A 23,054-nucleotide genomic window follows, 5' to 3' on the forward strand; every position below is an offset into this window, starting at 1 on the left:
GTTATTATCTTCCATTTTACTCCAGATGCTTGCAATGACTTCTGGTGCTGCAGGACGTAGATCTACGTCACTGGCTTTTTTTTAAAAGGACGCTATCGTGGTACGGGTTAGCACGATAGAGTAGGGTCAGGTAAACATACCAATCACCTTCATTCCCAAGCAATAATTGTTCGCAGGTATCTATAGCTTGAGCTAATTCAACAAATTCAATGTCATGGGCATGTTTACGGTAAAGTGCCGCTAAACACTAGCAGACATGAAAGATATATATATATATATATATATATCAAACATTTCCTGTGACACCCCACTGGATGCACAAGGCCTCGATGAACTCCACCAATATTTGTCTCTTGCCATCTCCTTCTGGTCCCACCAGCACTCCTCTCCTGCTTCTCTTTTCATTGTCATACATATACATATATAGATAGATAGATAGATAGATAGATATAGATATAGATATATAGATATATGCTCACACACACACACATACAAGGTGGTACCCAAAAGTTCCAGTAATTTGAATACTGTAGGAAAATAAGTAGGCTTACCTCCTCGTTCTCACTGTCGCCTTCAAAGTAGTCCCCTTGGGCATGTGTACAGTGGTACCAGCGTTTTTTCCACGAGTCCATGCATCCCTGGAAGACTTCAGGCGTGATGGTCTTGAGCACCTCCTGCGATTCTGTCTAGATCTCCTCAGTCGAGTCAGATGACGCTCTTTCTGTCGCAATTTCAGCTTGGGAAACAGGAAAAAGTCGCAAATGACTACTTTGTTAGTGGAAGCCAGGAACTGCCGGACAACAATTGATATCTGGGTGGGGGCGTTGTCATGATGCAGGACTTAGTCCTTATTCTTCCACTGTTCTGGACGTTTTGCGGCATGTGGTCTCCCTCAGACGCTGCAAAACTTCACAGTTAAACTTTGACCGGGTGGGATAAATTCCTTGTTAACAATCCCTTGGATATCGGAGAAAATTATCAACATCAACTTGACATTGCTGTGCCATGGGTCCGCCAGTGCAAATGGCCAAACCACCTACGCACCACGTTACAATAGTTAGCATAGCTCAACAACTTATCCACTCACAGACACATCCGGGGCCACAGTGACGCACAAGGGGTGCTGCCGACTCCTCCTAGCGGCAAAAGGCAAAACTTCAAACGGTTGGCTCCCTCTGTTCAGATTACTGGAAATTTTTGCTCGCCCCTCGTGTGTGTGTGTCTATATATAGAGATATATATATATATATATATATATATATATATATATATATATATATAATAAAGCCAAGTTGTGTATCTATCTCTATATTTATTCTTTCCATTGATGAGAATGGTAATAGATAATTACAGACATACGAAGTAATTCTTTTTGTTTTAGGTCGTGGTTCCTCCAGGGAGTGTCAGAAAAATTCCAAACAATATTTTTGGCCACCCTGTGAGATGCGACCGTACAAAATTATTAGAACTCGCAACAAGGAAAAATATGACAAATAATTTTGTCATGTGTTCGGTCAGAATAGGTAACTGTGGACCCAATAACAGTTTGGAAACAAAGATAACGGTATTATACACAGTCTGTAATGGAAAGGCTATTAGTTAAATCCACAAATTTTCGTGGTCAAGAAATATATATATATATATATATATATATATATATATATATATATATATATATATATATATATATATATATATATATATATGTATATATATATATATATGTATATATATATATATATATATATATATATATATATATATATATATATATATATATATATATATATATATATATATATATATATATATATATATATATATATATATATATATATATATATATATATATATATATATATATATATATAATATTCTTTTCTTCCCTAGTGCCATTTTGCTTCAGACCTGTTTCTGCCTTTCCTCTACTTATGGTTCCTTTCATCTGATCCATGTTTGTATTTTGTTTTAGTTCTCCCAGTCTCTTGTTGAAAACATTATTTAATTCTGTTCCAATTATTTAATTTTTCTTTGTTTTTACTTTCATCATCTTCTTCCCTTTCATCAGTTGAGGTTCTTTTTAAAATAATTGTTGACTATGCTGCTGATACTCTTAACACTTTTGTTGGCCAGCCCCATGCTGCCATTATTGTTAGTCGCGTTATCTTTCCTGTGGTCTTTCTTGTATTCTATCTTGTTTAATTGCCGCAGACACTTCAACCCTTTAAATTTGACGATTCTGACCAAACCTTGACCCAATGACCAGCCAATGACGCAGCTGTGTTTGCAAAGTTATGGTTGCTAGGCAACAATTCGTTGCCTAGCAACGACCAAAAAAAACGCTTTGTTCGTACTTTTCACGTTGTGAGCTGCAGAAGCATTACTAATAGGCGGAGAAATCTCTGACTTCTTCAGGCAGAAATTCTAAGGTCATTCCCTGTCAGAAGTGTTCCATTCATTTTTCCCCTTTCTCCTCTGGGTTTCGAGTGGCAACCATGAAAAGATTGGCCTGTGTCCCTAGCAATCTTGTTTAAATGTGGCAGACATTTCTGTCCTTCAGAATTAACCAATTCCAGCCAAACCTGGACACAATGACTAGCCAATGACCTAGTTGTGTCTGCAAGGTTTTGGTTCCTCGGCAACTACTCGTTGCCTAGCAACAGCTTCCTTTTGCCCCTTCGTGGCTGTGGGTCCAGAAAATGTCGGGACTCAGTGGCCGGCCCCGGCATATTTTTTCCATATTTCGAAAATCGATTTTTTTTTTTTTTTTTTACCAAACTGAAGAGAAATGTCTGGTGCACCTAGAAATGCAATTTATAGCTTTCCAAATTCATATTGTGCTTCGCAATGAAGCACAAAAAAAAAATGCCTAATGACTCCGTACACACTGGTGAAAAATAACCAGAGGAGCGAATGAACATTGCACTAAGAAATATCCACATTTTCACCCCCCAAAAATTTCAGAGGTGCCGAAATGGTTTGAAATGAATAGGTGTCTGTATTACGAACAAAACCAATATATACTATGGGAGGCCCCATTAAACAATATGTTTTTTCTCCACACTTTTTTATGTTTATTGTGTTTATGCAATTATTATTTCTGTTGTCTGGGTGCTTTAGTTTGTGTCCAAAGAGAGGCGAGAGATGGTATTTTTAGATTCTAACCACATAAGGTTCCTCCTTTGTGTGTACAGGCTGAACATGAGTGGCTAATTTTCGATAGGCCTGCTTAGAGCTGTCCAACTCGTTCACCGGCTTGTCAGTCCATCATTCAGCTGGTAACGCTTATGACTGGACTGTCACACTGCCATATTCCAGAACTTCTGCCTATCAGAATTCTTTTATTCTCCGAACTGCATCTCTTTGGAACTCGCTTCACCAGAGTGGTTTCCCCGAAACTTCAACTTATGGCTTTTCAAATCCAACTGTTACAGATTTTTTTATGAAGGAAGGACACCTGCAATCTGGTGTATGGATTACTTTTTTTAATAATTTGTTTTTCCTTCCGCTATTCTGTTATTTATTTATTTAGTTAGTTTTTGCTTAGAATTCCCTCATCAACCATTTCCCAAAGTTATGCCCGGGACACCCTGTACACACACACACACACACATTTATATATATATATATATATATATATATATATATATATATATATATATATATATATATATATATATATATATATATATACACGTGTGTGTGTGTTTTTTTATCTTCACTGATTAAAAACGAGGCCTTACGTAGTCTATCACGTGGCCTAGATTCACGTGAAATTTTTAGTTCTGCCGAATCAACACTTTAGAGAAAGTTGTATGAGCTACTTGTTCAGCGTTATAAGAAATTAAGGTAATTATACTGTAGGTTATCACCGCAACATTATTAAGACCATCATAGAAGGATGTGGTCAACTTTGAGGCGAAAATATTCAAAGGACAATATCCAGGTAGTAATTACTTGAATGAGGAGTGAGGCTGGTCTGAAGGAGGTAGGGATGTTTGAATGTTCTTGCTGATGGTATTATGGATGGCGATGTGAAGCGATGGTTGCATTATTGCTAATGATTTTGTTGTTACTGCGGTATTTGCTGTCTGTAGTGGTGGTGTTGTGTGGTGGTAGTGACTGTGATACTGCTATTGATTTTACTACTGTTCTTGTTGTTTGTGCTGTCGGTGGTGGTGCTGTTATTCCTGCTGTTGTTATTGTTTTTGCCATTGTTGTTGCTGTTGGAGGTGGTGGTGGTTGTGGTGGTGTTGATGTGCAGTGATGCTGATATTGCTATTGATTTTACTGTTTACCTTGTTGTTTTCCTTCTGTTGGTGGTGATGCTGTTATTGCTGATACCATTGTTCCTGCCATTTTTGTTGTTGTTAGTGATGGTGCTGGTGGTGGCAATGGTACTGTTGTGCAGTGATGGTGACTGGTGTATTATTGGTACTTACATTGCAGTTGCTGTTGTTATTGATATTGTTGGTGGTGATGGCGATGATGTTATTGCTGTTGCTGATGTTTTTGTCGACGCTACCGCTGATGTTGTTGTTGATGGTAGTGGTGATGATAGTGGCGGTAGTGGTAGTGGTGGTAATGCTCATGATGATGTTATAGTTGTTATTATTGTTGTTGTTGTTCTTGGTCATGGAGTTGTGATGGTGATGGGTGTTGTGTTTTTGTCGTTGATATTTTTAGTGCTGGTGGCGGTCATGTTATTACTGTTGTTGTTACTGCTGTCACTGTTACTACTAACTGACTAGGTTCAGTAGAAATTCCATCCCAGAACTGGAAAGCAAAACTGCAGGAGTAAAAGTCTTTACTCCCTAACTACCCATCTGAGTTGGCTAAAATAACTTATTTATTTTTATTCTGATATCAAAAGTTTTGCCTCGACATTAATGTTGTTTCTTTCTTTCTCTCTTTTACATCTGCAGTTCTAGCCTTCTATCTTACCTCTCTCTCTCTCTCTCTCTCTCTCTCTCTCTCTCTCTCTCTCTCTCTCTCACACACACACACACACACACACACACACACACACACACACACACACACACACACACACATGCAAATTTACTCTGACTCACTCTCACTCTCACGGTCACTCTCGCCTTTTCACTGTTAGTTTCTTTTGCTCTCAAGCTCGCTCTTATTCTCCAACTCACTCTCACTCTCACACACGCTCTAGTATCTCAGACGTCATCATTAAAACTTCCTAATCCCTTCCAGCTGCTTGTCTCTCCTTGTTGCTTCACTCATATTTAACTTGATTTCTACTTCTCTTCATTTACTCTTCCTACCATTCTGCCTTTTCTCCTAGTCCTCGCTTTTCCTTCCCTGCCATTTTTTTTTTTCGTTCTTGTACCTCTCTACCTCTACCATTTCATACATAACACTCGGCTTTTTTCCCTGTTTCCTTACTTCATTGTATAGACATTCGTCTGATTCCTTACCTCCCTCCCTATCTTTTCTTCCCTCTTTCGTTACCTCGCATTATACCATTTCTCTTGTTTTCCTGCCTTCCTCCCTCTCTTTTTTTAACCTGTATCCATTTCTCGCTCTATACCTTTTCTTCTGTTTCCTTACTTCTCTGCCTATCTTTTCTTCCCTGTTTCCTTACCACATTGTATACCTTTTATCCTGTTTCCTTACCTCCCTCTTTTACGAGTAAGCAACCGGATGTTTTGTGCTGAGCATCTGTGGACTTCCTGAGTCAGGATGAGGTCAGCAGACCTCTCAAATTCTGCTGAAGAGACAGATCTATCTGTAAACAGTGAAGCCGTGACACTGGGGCAACACACACAAAGGAAACTCTCTACCCGTGCCTGGAAGTTTGTATGAAAGTTAGAGATCAACTATACTTCGTGGGTGTAACATCTAATCTCCCAGTAAAGCATCCAGTAGTACTACGGAGTCTTTAAGATTAACCTGAAATCCTGACCAAACTCTACTGGCCTACATGTCGCACTGTATTTTTACCTGCATTGTTACATCGTTTTATATCATTTCTTCCGTTTCCATACCTCCTTCCCTCTTGACCATTTCTGCGATTTCTTTCCCTTTCCCTGAACGTTTTCTCTTGTTTCGGTTACCTTCAGAGCCTTATCGAGGATTAATATTGAAGAGAGGTTACTGGCTTACGATTACTGAAATTCTTCCATATTTACTGTGTGTAGAAGATTTGTTTATCCAACAAAGACAGAATTATGCCACATGTTACAATGCCGAGTGGTCAGAGAGAGTCGCCTGCTGTCCGAAAAAACGCGAGTTTGTTCCCTAGACTTGGTAAGTTATTTCTGGCATATGGCTATCTAAATTCCGTTAAAAAGAGACTTTTCTCATCTTACACAAGGGCCCATCGCCATGTCACTAAAAACACCTCCGTATAAACCATTATAAATATTCTGAAAGAGTCAGCCCTGGCATGTATTGAATATGGACGGTGGAGATCAATGGTGCCGATATGGTGGACAGAGGTGAAGGAGTTTCCCACGTAGCACGACTGTTGCGCTTCATGAAATAGGATTATCCAGTTTTATGCCCCTAAATAGAATACCAAACAAGAATGAAAAAGCAAAAATTCTAAAGGATAGGGCTTTTGTGGTAGTCATCATTATGATTTTAAGGTTGAATTTCATTTTTAAGAAAACAAAGGCATTCGTCAATTGAGTGTCCATTTCTTTTTCGTTTTTTTATGCGAAGGGAAGAAGGAACCAAAAGCCATGAGCCCGCAATAACGGTTCCCTCCAAGAGAAAAACAAAATACAAGTGAGCCAAATTCAAGATCCGTTCATTTTGAGATGCCTGGACACACTGCGTTTGAAAGACTGGAGATCATAAATGGCAGCAGGAAATACAGACAGAGGGAGACAGTTCCAGAGTTGACCTGTTGCATAAATGAAGGACTGGGAGTAACGGTTAACTCTTGAATTAGACAGTTGGACAGAAAAGGGATGAGAGTTTGCTGCTAGACGGAGTGCTACACGCCCGTCGTAGAGGTGGAGGAATGCATGCAGACAGTTCAGAGGAGCAGTAACCATTAAAGTAGCGATAGAAAAGAGATAAAGATGCAACAAGCGCAGCGAAGAAACAGAGGTTGAAGGGAGTCAGTAAGAGGAGGGAGAGTTAATGAGACGAGAAAAGCTTTTGACTCCACCCTATGTGAGAATAGCTGTATGTGCAGGGAGCTCTCCCCACACATGAGAGTTGTACTCCACACAGGGCGGATAAAACCCCTGTATAAGAGTCAACAATTGTGCAGGGGTAAAGAAAGAACGGAGTAGGCTTAGCACACCCAATCTCTTGGAAGCAGATTTTACAAGAGATGTAATATGATCTTTCCAAGATAAGTCCCGAGTAAATGAAACCCCAAGCATGTTCAAGGATGATGCAGGATAAAGCTGAATATTATTAAACATTAGTAGGTATACCTGTGGAAGATTTTGATGGGTTGATAGGTGTAAGAACTGAGTCTTAGCTGCATTAAAAACAACAAGATTATTTTTAAGAGATACGAGCCAAGTCAGACATTAGGTGTGCCATAGCCTCATCCCTTGTTTGTTGAAGTAACTGTTGAGATGGGCGTTGCGGGAACCGAATGGAAAGGTGAATGAGGTGGAGTCATCCCAGCATATGAGTAAGGGTAGGGTTAGATGTACAGGTTAGAAGGTCATTGATGAATAAAAGGAAGAGAGTAGGTGATAGGACAGAGCCCTGAGGAACACCACTGTTGATAGATCTAGGAGAAGAACGATGGCCGTCTACAACAGCGGCTATAGAACGACCAGAAAGGAAGCTAGCAATGAAGGCACAGATAGAAGGATAGAAACCGTAGGAGGGCAGTTTGGAAATTAAAGATTTATGCCAGACTCAATCGAAAGCCTTTGATATGTCAAGTGCAATGGCAAAGCTTTAATATGAAGTCCCGCAAGGAGGATGACCAGAGGAGTCTGAAAGGTAGGTAAGAAGATCGCCAGTGGAGCATCCCTAGCCGGAACCCGTACTGGCGATCAGAAAGAAAGGTTGTGATAGAGAATGATGCCTTAAAAAATTTTTCTATTGAGAATTGACTCGAAAACTTTTGCAATACAGGATGTTAAAGCAACTGGACGATAGATTGGAGGGTTGGGAGTGATCACCCTTCTTTGGGACTAGCTGAATGAGAGCAAACTTCCAGCAAGAAGGAAAGGTACAGGTTGACAGACAAAGGCGAAGAGTTTGCCTAGGCAGGGTGTAAGCACAGAAGCACAGTTCTTGAGAACAACAGGAGGGACTCCATCAGGCCCATATGCCTTGTTAGTATTGAGGCCAGTGATGGCAGAAAATACATCAGCTGAAGAAATTTTAATGGCATGCCATGAGGAAGTCAGAGGGGGAAGTGATGGAGGAACAGCACCAGAATCGTCTAAGGTGGAATTGGAGGAGAAAGTCTGTGCGAAGAGATCTGGCTTTATCAGTAGAAGAAATAGCTACAGAACCATGAGAGGTAGAAAAGAGGAGGGAAGGATGATGAGGTAAAGTTTTTAGAAAAGGTTTTTGGCAATGTGCCAGAGAAGGAGCGGGAAGAATTCGATTTGGAGAGTTGAGAGTATTTATTACGGTTGAAATTGTTTTTAGCAGAGCGAAGAACAGACTTAGCATGATTCCGGAGCAAAAACGTAAAGATGATGTGATTCAGGGGTGGGTTGGCTCCGGTACCTTTTGTAGGCCCTCTCTCCTTGTTGTAGACAGCATGAGAACAAGCGTGATTAAACCAAGGCTTTCTTGTGTTAGTCAAAGGATATGAGAAAGGAATGTATGCTTCCATGCCCGAGAGAATAACCTCAGTAATGTCGCAAGGCACACTCAGATGGCTCCCGGCCATGGAAGCAATAATCATTCAGGGAATATCAAAGAAGTACTGCCTGAGGGCCTCCCAATCCGCGGCTCCAAAATGCCACAGACGACGTTTCCCTGGAGGGTCCACAGGCCGTACCGAAGTGATAGGACAGGTTAAGGTGATAAGGTTGTGATCGGAGGAGCCCAACGGAGGAGAAAAGATTAACAGTGTAAGCAGAAGGATTAGTTTTAAGGAAGAGGTCAAGTATGTTGGAGCTCTCTCCAAGGCGGTCTATTAAGGATACCCGGGTAGGGTGCTGTACAAGCTGCTCTAGGTCATTAAGGATAGAAAAGATGTAGGCTTGTTCACCAGGTGGATCAGTGAAAAGAGAGGGAGAGCCAAAGGTGGTGGTGAACACTGAAATCTCCCCTAGAATGGAGATTTCAGAGAAAGAGGAGAGAAATGGATAGAATGTGTTCCATCGGTAGAAGTAAGATAGTCGAAGAATTTTTGATAGTCAGTAGAATTAGGGGATACGTAAACAGCACAGATATATTTATTCAGAGAGAATGACAGGAAAGCCGAAGCCAGAGTGTAAGAAAATTCAGAAGAATCGAGTTCAGGAACATGAGAGCAAGATAGAGTCGTTTAACGTATATATACACAACAGCCACCTTTGGCTTCCCAAATGAGTATAAAGAAAGTAGGAGGATACAGAAAAGGGTTTGCTGTCAGTTGCCTCAGACAGCTGAGGTCTCCAGATTAGAAAAAGAAGGTGAGGTTTAGAGGAGGAGAGGTGGTGCTCAACAGAGAAAGTTAGAGGGAAAGGCCGCGAATGTTGCAGAAATGAAGAAGAAGAGTCAAACATTGGCTCCAAGGCAGCTTGAGTCGTCACCGGGAGAGGGGTGGAAGGTGGGGGCATTTATGGTCCTCCTCCCTGAGGACTCCGAGGCTGGGTGATGAAACGCCATGATTCATTTTTGAATTTTGGAAAAGGAAGTGTAGTGTGTACTGTGCATGTAGTTTGGTGTAGATAGTTAGAGAAATTTGTGTGTTTGGAGAGCATGCTGGCCCTACTCTCTGTGTTACTGAGACACTGAAAAAGTTCAGCAAAGGGGGATGGTCAGGAACTAGTCCTGAGGGCTGATGAAACGGGAGCTCCAGAACTCCCTATCATCAGCTTTCCATCCACCTTGGGAGTACTACCCTGCTCGACTGGTGCTACAGTCTACTCCACAGTCCTGCATTGCGCCGATGAAAATACTCCGAGGACCAAAAACTGTATTGTGCGTAGTGAGCATAGGTTTGGGGCGGGGATGGAGCTGGAGTATTGGTGGATGGTGAGGTTGGGCAGAGGAAACTATATCATACCTAATGGATACGGGTGGGTACAGGTTAAGTGATTTGATTGTCGTGAAAGTTGACTTTACATTTATAATATTCTTCAAATACTGAGTGTCTGAGGGTTAAACAAATGAGCGCGGGGAACAGAAAATGGCTTGATGAGATGAATTCTAAAAAATGGCTGTAAGGATGAGGAGGGGTAATGGGAGTGTAAACAGCAAAGATGGGGTGCTGTAGCATTAATGGTCTGGGTGTAGTGAAGAGTTTATTTGAAAAGATTCCAAACAAGATAATTAGCGTGGCTACCCTTATCCCCTTGTGTCTTGCGATTCAGGCAGAAATTGAGTGGACCTGTCATCCCCATGATCCCCCCGTCCCCTGAGTTATGACACAAATCATCACTCTTTCTTTTTGCTGTCCCTCTTTATTCAGCTTTATCTCTTAGTTCGTCTTTTGCCTGGTCGCCTCGTGCACTGCGTTCACTTGTGTTTCCTACTGTTTCATCTCTCTCTATCCCTTCTCCCTTTCCCTCTCCTCTCCTTACTTCTCCTCCCGAACTTCTCCCTTTCTTAGTTATCTCTCTCTCTCTCTCCTTTTTTTTTTTTTTCCTTTCTTGCCTCACATCCACAACAGTAAAAGAAAAAACTCACGAGGGAATGAGGTCTCCGAAAAATATATATATATATTTTTTGCATAGATTGGTTCTGTAATCCCACAGTAATGGAAAAAAAAAGGCCATTTCGTCAGGGTTCAAATGGGTGGGAATTTTATAAACGATCCAAGAGTTCTGCACCAAACCAACAAAAGAAAGTACATTCAATTTCACTGCTGCCCAGGCAGAAGTAGGTGCGATGACATATATAGTATATATCATATTTCATTCTTGCTACCACCAGAGAAGGGTTTAATTAGGAGTGGTAGAGTCGTCTGGCTGTGAAGGGAGTAAGAATAAAATTCCATTACCCATTTTTCTATAACAAGTTCTCCCATGACCTGAGATAACGCACGTCCGACAATAGCAAGAATTGTATCATCCAGTTATCTATTGCAACATTAGGAACGTAGAGATTGCCCCGAGCTAGGCTATGTTTATATCAGACAATTAGGGCAAAAATTACCAGTTAATCGTCCCTGAGCAGTATTATGCGTTCCGACCGGATTGTTCCAATCAGTTCAGTGATCACATCCAAGAGGTGGATAATGATAGAAATAGTGGAAGAAAGAAGAAAAAGTCATCCCATTAAAGGGGAAGTGAAGAAGGTAAAACAGAATAACCAAAGATAATATTAGTTTTCTCTGAGGTTATAACGTCGTCTGGTGTTAGCTGAAAAAAAAAAAAAAACGTAAATTTTTGGCGAGAAAGTCAGTTCAGAAAATTTTTAGATTATATATATATATTTTTTCCAGACGATATTGTCTGGAATCAAGCGAAGAACAACGAAAAACATTCTATGTTGATCCCTGACTACGACTATCTCCTGTCAGGGGCTGGAAGAGAGGGTTGGCAGGATCTACACTCGCGAGGGTATAGTCAGCGGCAACAGCTGGTCTACAGTTGTACTGCGTCTCCTTATGTATTAGGGAATGTCCGACATATTCCTCCCTGACGCATTACATCAAAGAGCTGTATTTACACACCAAGAGACATGTCAAGCCTCACCCAGCTTAGGAAGGAGAAGACTTGCAGTATCATGAGAGCTTTTGTCCCCAAGTACACGTGTTCAGTGAGTACATTCTGTTGCGGACACTGCCACACTTTTGTTCATTTTTTACTTTCAGTGCGTAATTAATATGGTCATAACTGACCCATCAGTTTACATTCTTGCCATGATTAATTGTCACCTGAAGAGTAGCAATCTCTTGAATACTTCTGAGAAATATTTTCACAATTTGATCTTTATCTCATTAGTTTAAAGGTGGTGATAAATATTGCATACAATTCTCTCTCTCTCTCTCTCTCTCTCTCTCTCTCTCTCTCACTCTCTCTCATTTGTCTCAGATTCATCAGCCACCTCCTCCACTACGATGTTAATCTCTTGCCCTTGTTTACTGGAGACATTGATATAAATTTCACTGTTGTGAGCCGAGTTTTCGGTTGGGATTGTGACACAAAATGCGATTTACAACAGTACGATGACATACTTATTTACTACTGGCTACATCAGCAGCAAAAGTCAGTGACATGTGGCTGTACTTTGGCTGGGCTGGGGATGGACGTTGTTGAGGGTGAGTGGCGATGTTGACAGGCTTCTGTTGTGCACCAAGTTGATGGGGAAGGCGGTAAACATCAGAAATGTGTAATTAGCCACGTCACCATGAGGACGTATTATCTATTATGTGTTTGGTACCTGCACGTGATTTTTTCAGTTCCACTGCCATGGATGCACCTGGTGTTTATTCAGACTACATTCAAACGTCTTTATTAACCTGAGGGACATTCTTAAAAGCACAAAGAGCAAATCGAGAGTTGTATGCAAACACATGTCTACTGGAATTCCCGTAGCTAAACGAAATAATTTTGTGAATAATAACAATAAATTATATAAAATACTTCATGTTGTTCACAGAGGCTTACTCAAGTTTAGTAGTGATGTAAGACTCGCGAGTCAATCGTTCAAATCGAACGATTCATTTCGCTGAATCGGGTGTATCGAGTCATTGTTTTCATTAACTCGTTCACTTAGTTTATATTCTAACATTATATTTCGGTTGAGACGCTCAGAGAGTGGTATGTGCACTGCTCATATCACTGCCTGGCATGAGGACACACCACCACTCATACCACACCATCACTGGCTGTTCACTGACCTAGTGACCAGACCTTCAGCTCGTGGCAGGCTGCGGGTATCAGCCTCGGAAGTTATGGACACGAGTGTCGCGAGTGACTTATAACTTTAGAACTCGACTGACTCAGGCCGCTCCGGGCAAATACCGTGGCGAGGGCCCGACCCGGCTCACCACTCAAGAGTTTGAAGTACCCGGTCGCGGTATAAGTATTGCTCAGTGTTCACACCACTGCTTGGTATGAACAGTAGTGTGAGCACACATCACCACTCATAGCACAGGACCACTTGCAGGCAGCACGTGTTCCAGCCTCGATTATTGAGTGTGAACAAGATTTCGTAGAACTCGAATTTACATGACTCAGAGCCACCCCGGACCAGATGCGGTGGGGCCCGGCCAGAGGCCCGGCTCACCCGAGTCACTGGTGACTCACGAATTGGAAAGGATTTTTAAATAACAGGTCGCTGTGTTTTTCATTTCTGTTTTATTCTAGCCAATAAAATAATAATCTATTAAGCAATCTAAATGTTTTTCTTTATCCTATTAATAATTTAAAGCTATTTACATCACCTCAGAATGGCTTAACGTTTTTTAACGTTTTTTTTAATGCCAGATCCTCTCAGTGCCTTAGTCTGTTTAAGGTTGGTTTAGAGACGATTCAGTTTTGGTAACCCCATCGAGGATAATGGCGTCGGCCAAAGATAGAAAGATAGAGAATTTAACTGCCACAGTTTAATGGATTAAGTTTATTTTTTACTCTAAATGTCATTATTCAATTTGTTTAACGTAATAATAGTTTTTTTTTTATGTAATATAGGTGTTTCATTCTTTACCCCAATAATTAAAATTTTTCTTGCATCAGGTCCATGAAGTATGAATAGGAGGGAGTTGGCAACATTCAATGATTAACCGAGGTGTTGAGCTGAGCGAGCTACCGCTCTCTCACCCATCACCGACGTGCTCGGCTGGTCGGCTGGCAGAAATAACGGTTGCTGCAGCCAGGCTACTGACTTGGTGAATCGAGTGACTCAACTACCCGATTCTCTTCGGTGACTGACTCATAAAAACTCGAGTCACCAAAGTGAATCAGTTTTCCATCTCTACAAGTTAAATAGAACCGGAGGGAAGACAGTGGGATGCAATACCATTTTTACCGGTTTTCTGCGGGGTGATCGACTGAGCCAGAACAGAATTGTTTGGTGTACTAAGCAGTAATAATCTACAAAAACAGGAGATGGTATTCAATGGGTGGAGTGACATTGATCTTACCAATATGGATGATGAGGATGATTATGATGACTGACAGCGATGGCACGATAGCGATGATGATACTGATCACGTTCAAGAGCTGGACGGTATTTAAATACATTTGTATTTAAATGTATTTAAATACATTTCTGTATTTAGAACTATATTTATAAATACAATGGTTTTCATGTATTTAAATATGAGTATTTAAATACCTTAATGGGTATTGATATACAATGTATTTAAATCCTCAAAATATAAAAAATGTAAATACTTTTTTACCAGTTAATTATGGCCATAAACCCTTCCACCTATCTGGCAACCCCGAACAGTGAATACGGTGCTGAGTCACGAGCTCAGTTCCGTCAGTCAGGGTTGCCAGGTCTGGCCATAATCATGCCAGTTTGGCCCTATTCGGGAGCGGTTGGCATGAAAATGTCTATTCCATATTGTATCGTGATTATCAGAAATCACGATATTTTTGTATTACTATTCATATGGTGATTATTTAGATGCATATTTGTCTATCACAATTGTGGATGTATATGTGTAGGATTATTTATGTGTAAATACTGTATATACTGTATATTGTATGTATTTAAGATTTCACTGATTGTTTATTGGAATAACGAGGAGTATGTTGATACCCTTGGGTGATTTGGTACTGTTAGTGATATAAAAGCTTAAGTTACATTTATGTATAATCATAGTGTACTGTTAATATTAGTTAATATTGGAGATGTCTTGAAAATGTTGTATTTGCGAGGTTCAATGTTTTAACTGATACTTGTTTATGAATGGTCAAATTTAAGCTGTACGGTTTAACGTGTGGAAACAAGCCAGAATGGCGGCAGTTTGTGATAAACTATTAGTAGCCAGTCACGTGGCCATATTTCCAAGCCTGGCTCACAGCCGGTACCGGGAGTCCTGGGGTCAGTTGGTTACGAGGTTAATGAGCTGAGCAGAGGGCCCCGAGTTTAGGTCTGGCAGCTGTCCTGTGCTGAAATTGTCTACCCATACTGTATGTGGACTGATGTTATTCGGGTGGATGTTTGGAAGACAGTGCGGCCATGTTGTAAGTTTACTGCATTTTTAAAGTTTCAAATTATGCTTAAAGTTCATGAATAATTGTCCATTTTATTTTGCATATTTAGTATGGTCGGTCACATTGTATAGTGTGATATTATTATTTGATATCATACTAAGGTTCTTTGGCAATTATATATATGACGTGTGTTTGCGATTTATTGCTGGGAAGTGAATCTGAGTTCATTATTTTGTTGTTTATTATTTATGAAGCTGTATTTACCAGGTTGAATCATTAAACGGATCCGACACCGCAGAACTGCAGTGTTCATTCAAACCTGAATAACAATACAATTCAACAACTCGCAACCATGGATGAGCTCAAGAAAAACCGGACAGCAGCCAAGAGAAGGTTCACTAGGAAGGTCAACATCTTCAAGGAAGCCCACGGAAAGAAGTTATCATGTGAAGTGCTTCAACGAATGTATGAGGAGGTTAGTACGTGCTTCAAAGTGGTGGATGAAAGGAATGAGGAAATGATCGCTCTTTTAAAAGGAATCTGAACCTTATGATGAGTATGAACAATACATAACTGAACTTGAAAATATAAAACATGAAGTTTATAATTATTTGATAACTGAGACTGGGAAGGTGAAACAGAAACCATCACTTGCCATAAAGAAACTGGAGCCTCCTAAATTTCGTGGTTCTGTCAGAGCATTTCCTACTTTTGTTAAGGATTATGAAAGGTTAGTTGTGTCTCGGCAAGGAATGGACCCGTACGTTGCTGAGGAATTCCTTGGAAGGTGAACCTAGGAAATTAGTGGAAGATTTAGACGATTATAACCGAATGCTGGGCTCGTCTGAAAAGAGACTTATGGTGATCCAGCTAAAATGATAGATTCTATTTTTAGGAGATATCAGAGCAACTAAACCAGTGGTTGAAGGTGACAATAAAGGCTTATTAACATGATTAATACTGTAGAGAAAGTGTGTGGTTGGATATTGATAATTTGGGTCAGTTACAGGAACTTGAAAACACTACTGTAATTACTCAAGTGGAGGGAGATTGTTGCCACCTACTTTGAAAAAGAGAATGGGCAATAAAGGTACAGTCTATCAGGTACTGACAGGTTTAAAAGCTTAGTAACATTCTTGACTGAACAGCGCAAAGGATTATAGAGTATTTGCAAGATGAGTCAAGGATTGCAGTGCTAGGGCGACAGTTCATGTGTGTGAAGAAGAGACTTCCAAGGACTCTGTGAACTTGCAGAGGCGATTAAGCAGTTAGCTACAGGTCAAGGAAAAATTTCAAAATCAAATGTTCAAATGTTTATCTAACTTATCCTTTGCTAGTAATAAGTTTCGGGAATGCCAAGCAGAAATGGGTCAAATTTTTGGACCAAAGGGAAATACTAAGAGATGTTTGTGTGCATGAGTCTGATACTCATAGATCTAAAAGATTGTACAACCTTTAAACAGTGGCCCTAAGGAGACAAAATTTGAATTTCTAGAAATCTAAGGGTATATGTTATATGTGCTTGAAGGAAGGACATTTAGCAAGGAATTGCAGTCAAGGATATTCATGTAGAGGTTCTGGTAGATGGGGGAACGCTGTGGAAAATATCATCATTCTGCCCTTCATCCCATATTCATTAGCCATGGAAGTACTACTGTGGAAGCATCAAATGTAGCCATGTGACAAGAGATGGAGTAATGCTCATGACGGGTTATGTGAACAGTGCTAATCCAGTGTAATGCCCACCCTTTATGATCCAGGAAGTAATTTAAGTTTAATCACCAATAGGATGGCACGGAAACTGGGTCTTGTTGGGACTCACTGTGAGTTTAACTTTAACCCAAGGTTGGTGCGCAAACAGAACAGGTAGAAAGTTACGTGTATAAAGTCTTGTTGAAAGAATAAATTTGGGAGGGAAAAAATAATTGATGCCTGTGGTATAACTGGACAATCACTGGTGTGTCAAGTGAGATAGACGTGACTCCATTTGCACATATGTTTGGGTTACGGGAATGGCAGTTAAAGAGACCCAGCGGACGTATTGAGTTACTGATTGGATCAGATTACTGTGCTCTTTTACCTCCAAGTTGTAAAAACAGTGCACAGTGTTCAACTGTTGGCTAATGACTTTGGATTTTGCCTTAGAGGGAAGTATAAGATGGAGAAAGAAAGCAAAGCGTTAGCCTTAATGTTCAGGTTGAATCATGTTGCATGTTCTAAGCCTGAAGAGTGGCTTCTTACATCTCGGCTAAACCCTTGTCAAGTAATTGAAGAATACTTTTTGACTGAAAGCTTAGGAACTTTGTGTACCCCAAGATGTGGGGGATGCAAGTGAGGAGGTTGTTCCATTAAAGGAAATTTAACTATAAAAGGAAGAAAGGGAACTTAGACTTATTGAAGATGGATTGCACTATGATAGGAAAATAAAAATGTTGGATTTCAGAATACCCTTGGATCTGTGACCCTTCTAATTTACCTAATATACTTCCCCATGGCTTTGGCTCGATTAAGAGCTACAGAGAAAAGATTAAAAAGATGGGAATTAAGTACTGTTTTAAAGTATCAGGAACAAATTAATGACATGGTATCTAGAGGAGTTGCGCAGAAGTTGACCCAACAAGAATTGGAGAGTTATGAGGGCCCTACTTTTTACTTACCACACCATGGAAATCCGCATAAGCCAGAATCTCAGTCAACACCTCTAAGGATTGTGTTTAATTCAGCTGCATCATTCCCAAGGAATGGCTCTAAATGAATTTTCTGTGCCTAAAAGGGCCTGATGTTCTAAATAATTTGGTAGGGATTCTTTTGCGTTTCAGACAAAATAGGATTGGCATAGTTGGCGATATCAAGAAAATGTACAACAGTGTTAAAATATCAGAGTTTGATATATGCATACTCATGATTTCTATGGAGAGATTTAGATGCAGAGAAAGTTCCTGATCATTATATACTGAAGACTGTGACATTTGGAGATAAACCAGGGGGAGCAATAGCTATGGTGGCATTGAGGAAGACTGCTCAAATGAATGAGGAATATCCTTTGGCTATAAAGACTATTATTGAAGATTCTTATGTGGATGTGTTAGGAAGCTTTGATAGTTCCGAAATAGCTGTTGAAAGGATGGGACAAGTGGAAGAAGATGTTGGAAGCAGGAGGATTTGTAATGAAACTAGTGGATCATGTCTGGAGATGATGGATGCATCAGTGAGAAAGTTTTGGATACAAATCATGAAAAGGTTTTTAGGTCTAGATTGGAAACCTATGGAGGAAATCTTTTTGTTCAATGCAAAACTCAATTTTTCAATGAAAACTCGTCAAGGAAGGTCTGAACCAGATGTTTTGTTAGGTGATGTAGAAAGGCGTTTGACGAACCATTTGAATAAGCGCATGATTCTTAGTCCAAATTGCAACCTTGTATGATCCTCTTGGATTTATTACTCCATTTACCCTTAAAGCTAAGCTATTGATGAGAGATGTAGTTACAGACTGAGTGAGGGGGATCGACCAAGAGGGTGGGATGAACCAATTCATGTGAAATTTTGTATGAAAAGGCAAAATCACTGTTTGAGATGATGTTCCTGTTAGAAGAGTTGGAATTTCCCAGATGTATAAAATGACGATACCCACCGTGGGCAACCCAGAATTTGTTGTTTTCTCTGATGGTAGTAAGAAAGCATATGGGGCCGCTGCATACGTCAGATGGGAATTGTCTGATGGTTCAGTTAGATCATATATATTGTGCTCCAAAAACAGAATTGCACCAACAAGACAGATCAGTATACCGAGATTAGAATTATGTGGTGCTGTTGTAGCTAGTCGTTTGAGATCTACAATTGAAAGGGAAATGCAGTTTAAGTTCCAAAGAGTTATTCATATCACAGAACTCTCCTCTATAGTACGAGACTCAGATTCAAAAGGAATCCTTTAGATTTAATCCTTTTTTATTTTGCAAAAATAGGAGTGGCTGAAATCCAATCTAGGACAAAACCAACAGAATGGTATTGGGTGCCAAAATCTGAAAATAATGCAGCAGACCTGACAACAAGGGAGTGTACCCCATCAGAATTAGGACCCAGATTCTGTGTGGCAAAGAGGCCCAGAGAAATTTCTCTACTTAGATCATGATCAATGGCCGGTGAAGCAGAGTTTTGAGGGAGATGTACCTGATACTGTGTTTGTGAAAGCAACTACCCATGCATGTGAGGCTAAGGGGAGGTAAAGACAGTGATAGATATTGAGTAGGTTTAGCAGCTACAAGAAACTGGCGCTTTCAGTCACAGCTCAGGTAATGCAAGTTGTCAAGGCAAAGTCATTGAAAAGGATTGTGTGAAGAGCCTACCGCAGAATGCCTACAAGCAGCAGAGAATTACTGGATCAGACAAGTTCAGAGTCTCAATCCATCCAGATTGGAGGACTAGGTTCAAACGACTGGGGCCCACGCTAAATGATCAGAAAGTAGTAGTGGTAGGAACCAGAATATCAGAAGTGGATAGAAAGCTAATTGGAACCGTGATGAATTCATTCTTTTTAACATCAGACCACCCATTCACAAAACTATACATTAGTCAGATACATCAGGAAAATCATGATGGTGTAGAGGCTTGTCTTGCTAAATTGCGAGAAGTTAAAATTTTGGGTGCCTGGTGCTAGAAGAGTTATTAAATCTGTGAAACGGCACTGTACCACCTGTCAGTATGATTGACAAAGAAAGTGACCTCTCCAGTGCATGGGCACGAATTACCAAAGAGAGACTTGAACCTTCACCACCATTTTTCAATGTATCAAGCTTGATCTTTTTGAGACCTTATTCTGTTTGTGATACTGTAAAACGAAGAGGGTGAAAAGGAAGGTATATGGAGGTCATATTTAATTGTATGGCTACCAGAGCTGTGTATATAGATGTTGCAGAAGGCTATGATACTGGCAGCTTTCTTAAGGTATTTAAAAGATTCACATCTATTAGAGGTTTTCCAAGAAAGGTGTTCTCAGATAATGGTGCTCAGTTGGTGTCAGCAAACAAGGTTGAGAGACATGGTTTCCTAAGTGGAATCTTAAGGAATTAACTGAATTTGGAAGATTTGAGGGGTCCTTTCTTGGGAGTTTAATAAGTCAGCAGATGCACCGTGGCAGAACGGATGCGAGTGAGGCCTTGATTAGGTTGGTTAAGAGATCCTGTGTAGAATTGTTTGGGGACTGTATCTTGTCATATGGCGAGTTACAAACAGTAATGTTTGAGGTAGCCTAACCTTCTCAATATGAAAGACCGATTGGATGTAACAAAGTATCTGACCTCGAAGATGTTTCTGTTGTTCGTCCTAATGATCTTCTTTTGGGTCGTTCTACAGTCCACAGTGCCAAGTGGGATGTGGGATGAAAGTAGCAATTTTAGTAAAAGGCATGCATTCATGAGAGCAAGAATTATTGATTCATTCTGGAAGAAATGGATGCGAAACTATTTCCCTAGTCTGCTTATTAGGCAGAAATGGCATGTAGATGTACCGGAATGTCCAGACTGGAGATATAGTCTTGGTAAAGGATTCTAATGTATTGAAAGGGGAATGGAAAATGGCACAGGTCGTAAGTGCTCTCAGAAGTAAAGATGGAAAGGTCCAGGGATGTGTTGCTCCGGTATAAAATTAATAAGCCAGAGGAGGCAAATATTCAGGCCAACGGGATGTAAATGTAACCAGATCAGTTCATAGCTTAGTTGTCCTTCTTCCGGTGGAGGAGCAGTAATCAAGTTAGCTTAAATGTCAGGCGGGGAGTGTATCGTGATTATCAGAAATCACGCGATATTTTTGTATTACTATTCTATGGTGATTATTTAGATGCATATTTGTCTATCACAATTGTGGATGTATATGCGTAGGATTATTTATGTGTAAATACTGTATATACTGTATATTGTATGTATTAAGATTTCACTGATTGTTTATTGGAATAACGAGGGAGTATGTTGATACCCTTGGGTGATTTGGTACTGTTAGTGATATAAGCTTAAGTTACATTTATGTATAATCATAGTGTACTGTTAATATTTAGTTAATATTGGAATGTCTTGAAAATGTTGTATTTGCGAGGTTCAATGTTTTAACTGATACTTGTTTATGAATGGTTCAGAATTTAAGCTGTACGGTTAACGTGTGAAACAAACCGAAGATGGCGGCAGTTTGTGATAAGCTATTAGTAGCCAGTCACGTGGCCATATTTCAAGCCTGGCTCACAGCCGGACCGGGAGTCCTGGGGTCAGTTGATGCGAGTTTGAGGAGCTGAGTAGAGGGGCCCCGAGTTTAGATTAAGCAGCTGTCCTGTGTGAAATTATCTATACTGTATGTGGACTGATGTTATTCAGGTGGATATTTTGGAAGACAATTGGCCATGTTGTAAGTTTACTGCATTTTTTAAAGTTTCAAATTATCAGCTTAAGTTCATGAATAATTGTCCATTTTATTTTGCATATTTAGTATGGTCGGTCACATTGTATAGTGTGATATTATTATTTGATATCATACTAAAATTTCTTCTAATTATATATATGACGTGTGTTTGCGATTATTGCTGAGGAAGTGAATCTGAGTTCATTCTTTTGTTGTTTATTATTTATGAAGCTGTATTTGAGGTTGAATCATTAAACGGATCCGACACCGCAAGACTGCCAGTGTTCATTCAAACCTGAATAACAATACACATATGCCAGGTACAAGCCAAATATATTTTACTGGCATATTTTCGATGCTGAATAACAAACTATATTTTTTACTGTTGTTCTCTTAATTTTGGCATTTTAAGCTCGCAAAAGTTCCTTTGCTGCACCATCTGCGAACGTGAAAGTATTAGCATTTCTACAAGATTCCGATCGGACAGTCAACAGTTTGGGAAAACATCGTCTCATAAAATTAATGTTCCTCCGCTATAACATGACATACCATCTTCGGCACCGGTTGAGCGACTATTCGCATTGCAGGAACCACTCTGACTCCCAAAAGAAACTTTTTCAGAGGCAAGAGCACAAACACTGGTTTTGATGCGCAACAACCGTAAAATACAGTAAATGTGAAATTCGTAAGATGCCTTAAGTTTGTCTTATATTAACATTTATGTCTCATCTATTCATTAACTGTTAGTTGTATTACTCAGTATGCAATGATACTAATGGCGGTATAGTACTTCACTGGATGCTTACAACTGCCAACGCTCCCGCGTGTTACAGGGGCACGAGGATTTGAAGAGATGTGGCACCACTGTAAATATTTACTTCCGAGACAGTCCACGTGAGCGAAGCGGAGTAACCTCAATATAGTTGCGTTAAGGAAAGATGTTTGTTGTATATAAACAGCATTTCGCAAGGTTAACATTTCAGCCCGAAGTATTGGTATAATTTACACTATTCTACCTCAGGATAATAATCGCCCTTGTTTGACTTATTATGACTGTCCACAGTTTTGAGGTGAACTGACGCGTAGAAGGAGGGTGGGAGGAGGGAGGAGTGTTCCCCAACCCCACCTACCTGGGGGTAAGAGGGAGGATCCTCATATGGAGTCAGATGGGGGGGGGGGTGCTGTGGCATCACACATTACATGGTGAGACGACACCACATCTGCTTCATTACCCTCAATACGGAAACTCAGCAGTACAGAACAACCGTAAAATAATGAGTAACTTCGCAGACTATGTTGTGTGAGGAATGAATCATGATAAAAAGAGAAACCTATATGTTTCAGTTTATGTATTAAGGAAATACTGCGCTGTATTATCACAAACTGTGGGTGAAACCATGCCCATGACTTGAGAAGACACTGATCCAGACTGAGACTTGTGGATGG

The sequence above is a fragment of the Coenobita brevimanus genome, chromosome 113 (genome assembly GCF_032717465.1).
Source record: "Coenobita brevimanus isolate Jiangsu-jjx chromosome 113, ASM3271746v2, whole genome shotgun sequence".
Taxonomy (NCBI): Eukaryota; Metazoa; Arthropoda; class Malacostraca; order Decapoda; family Coenobitidae; genus Coenobita; species Coenobita brevimanus.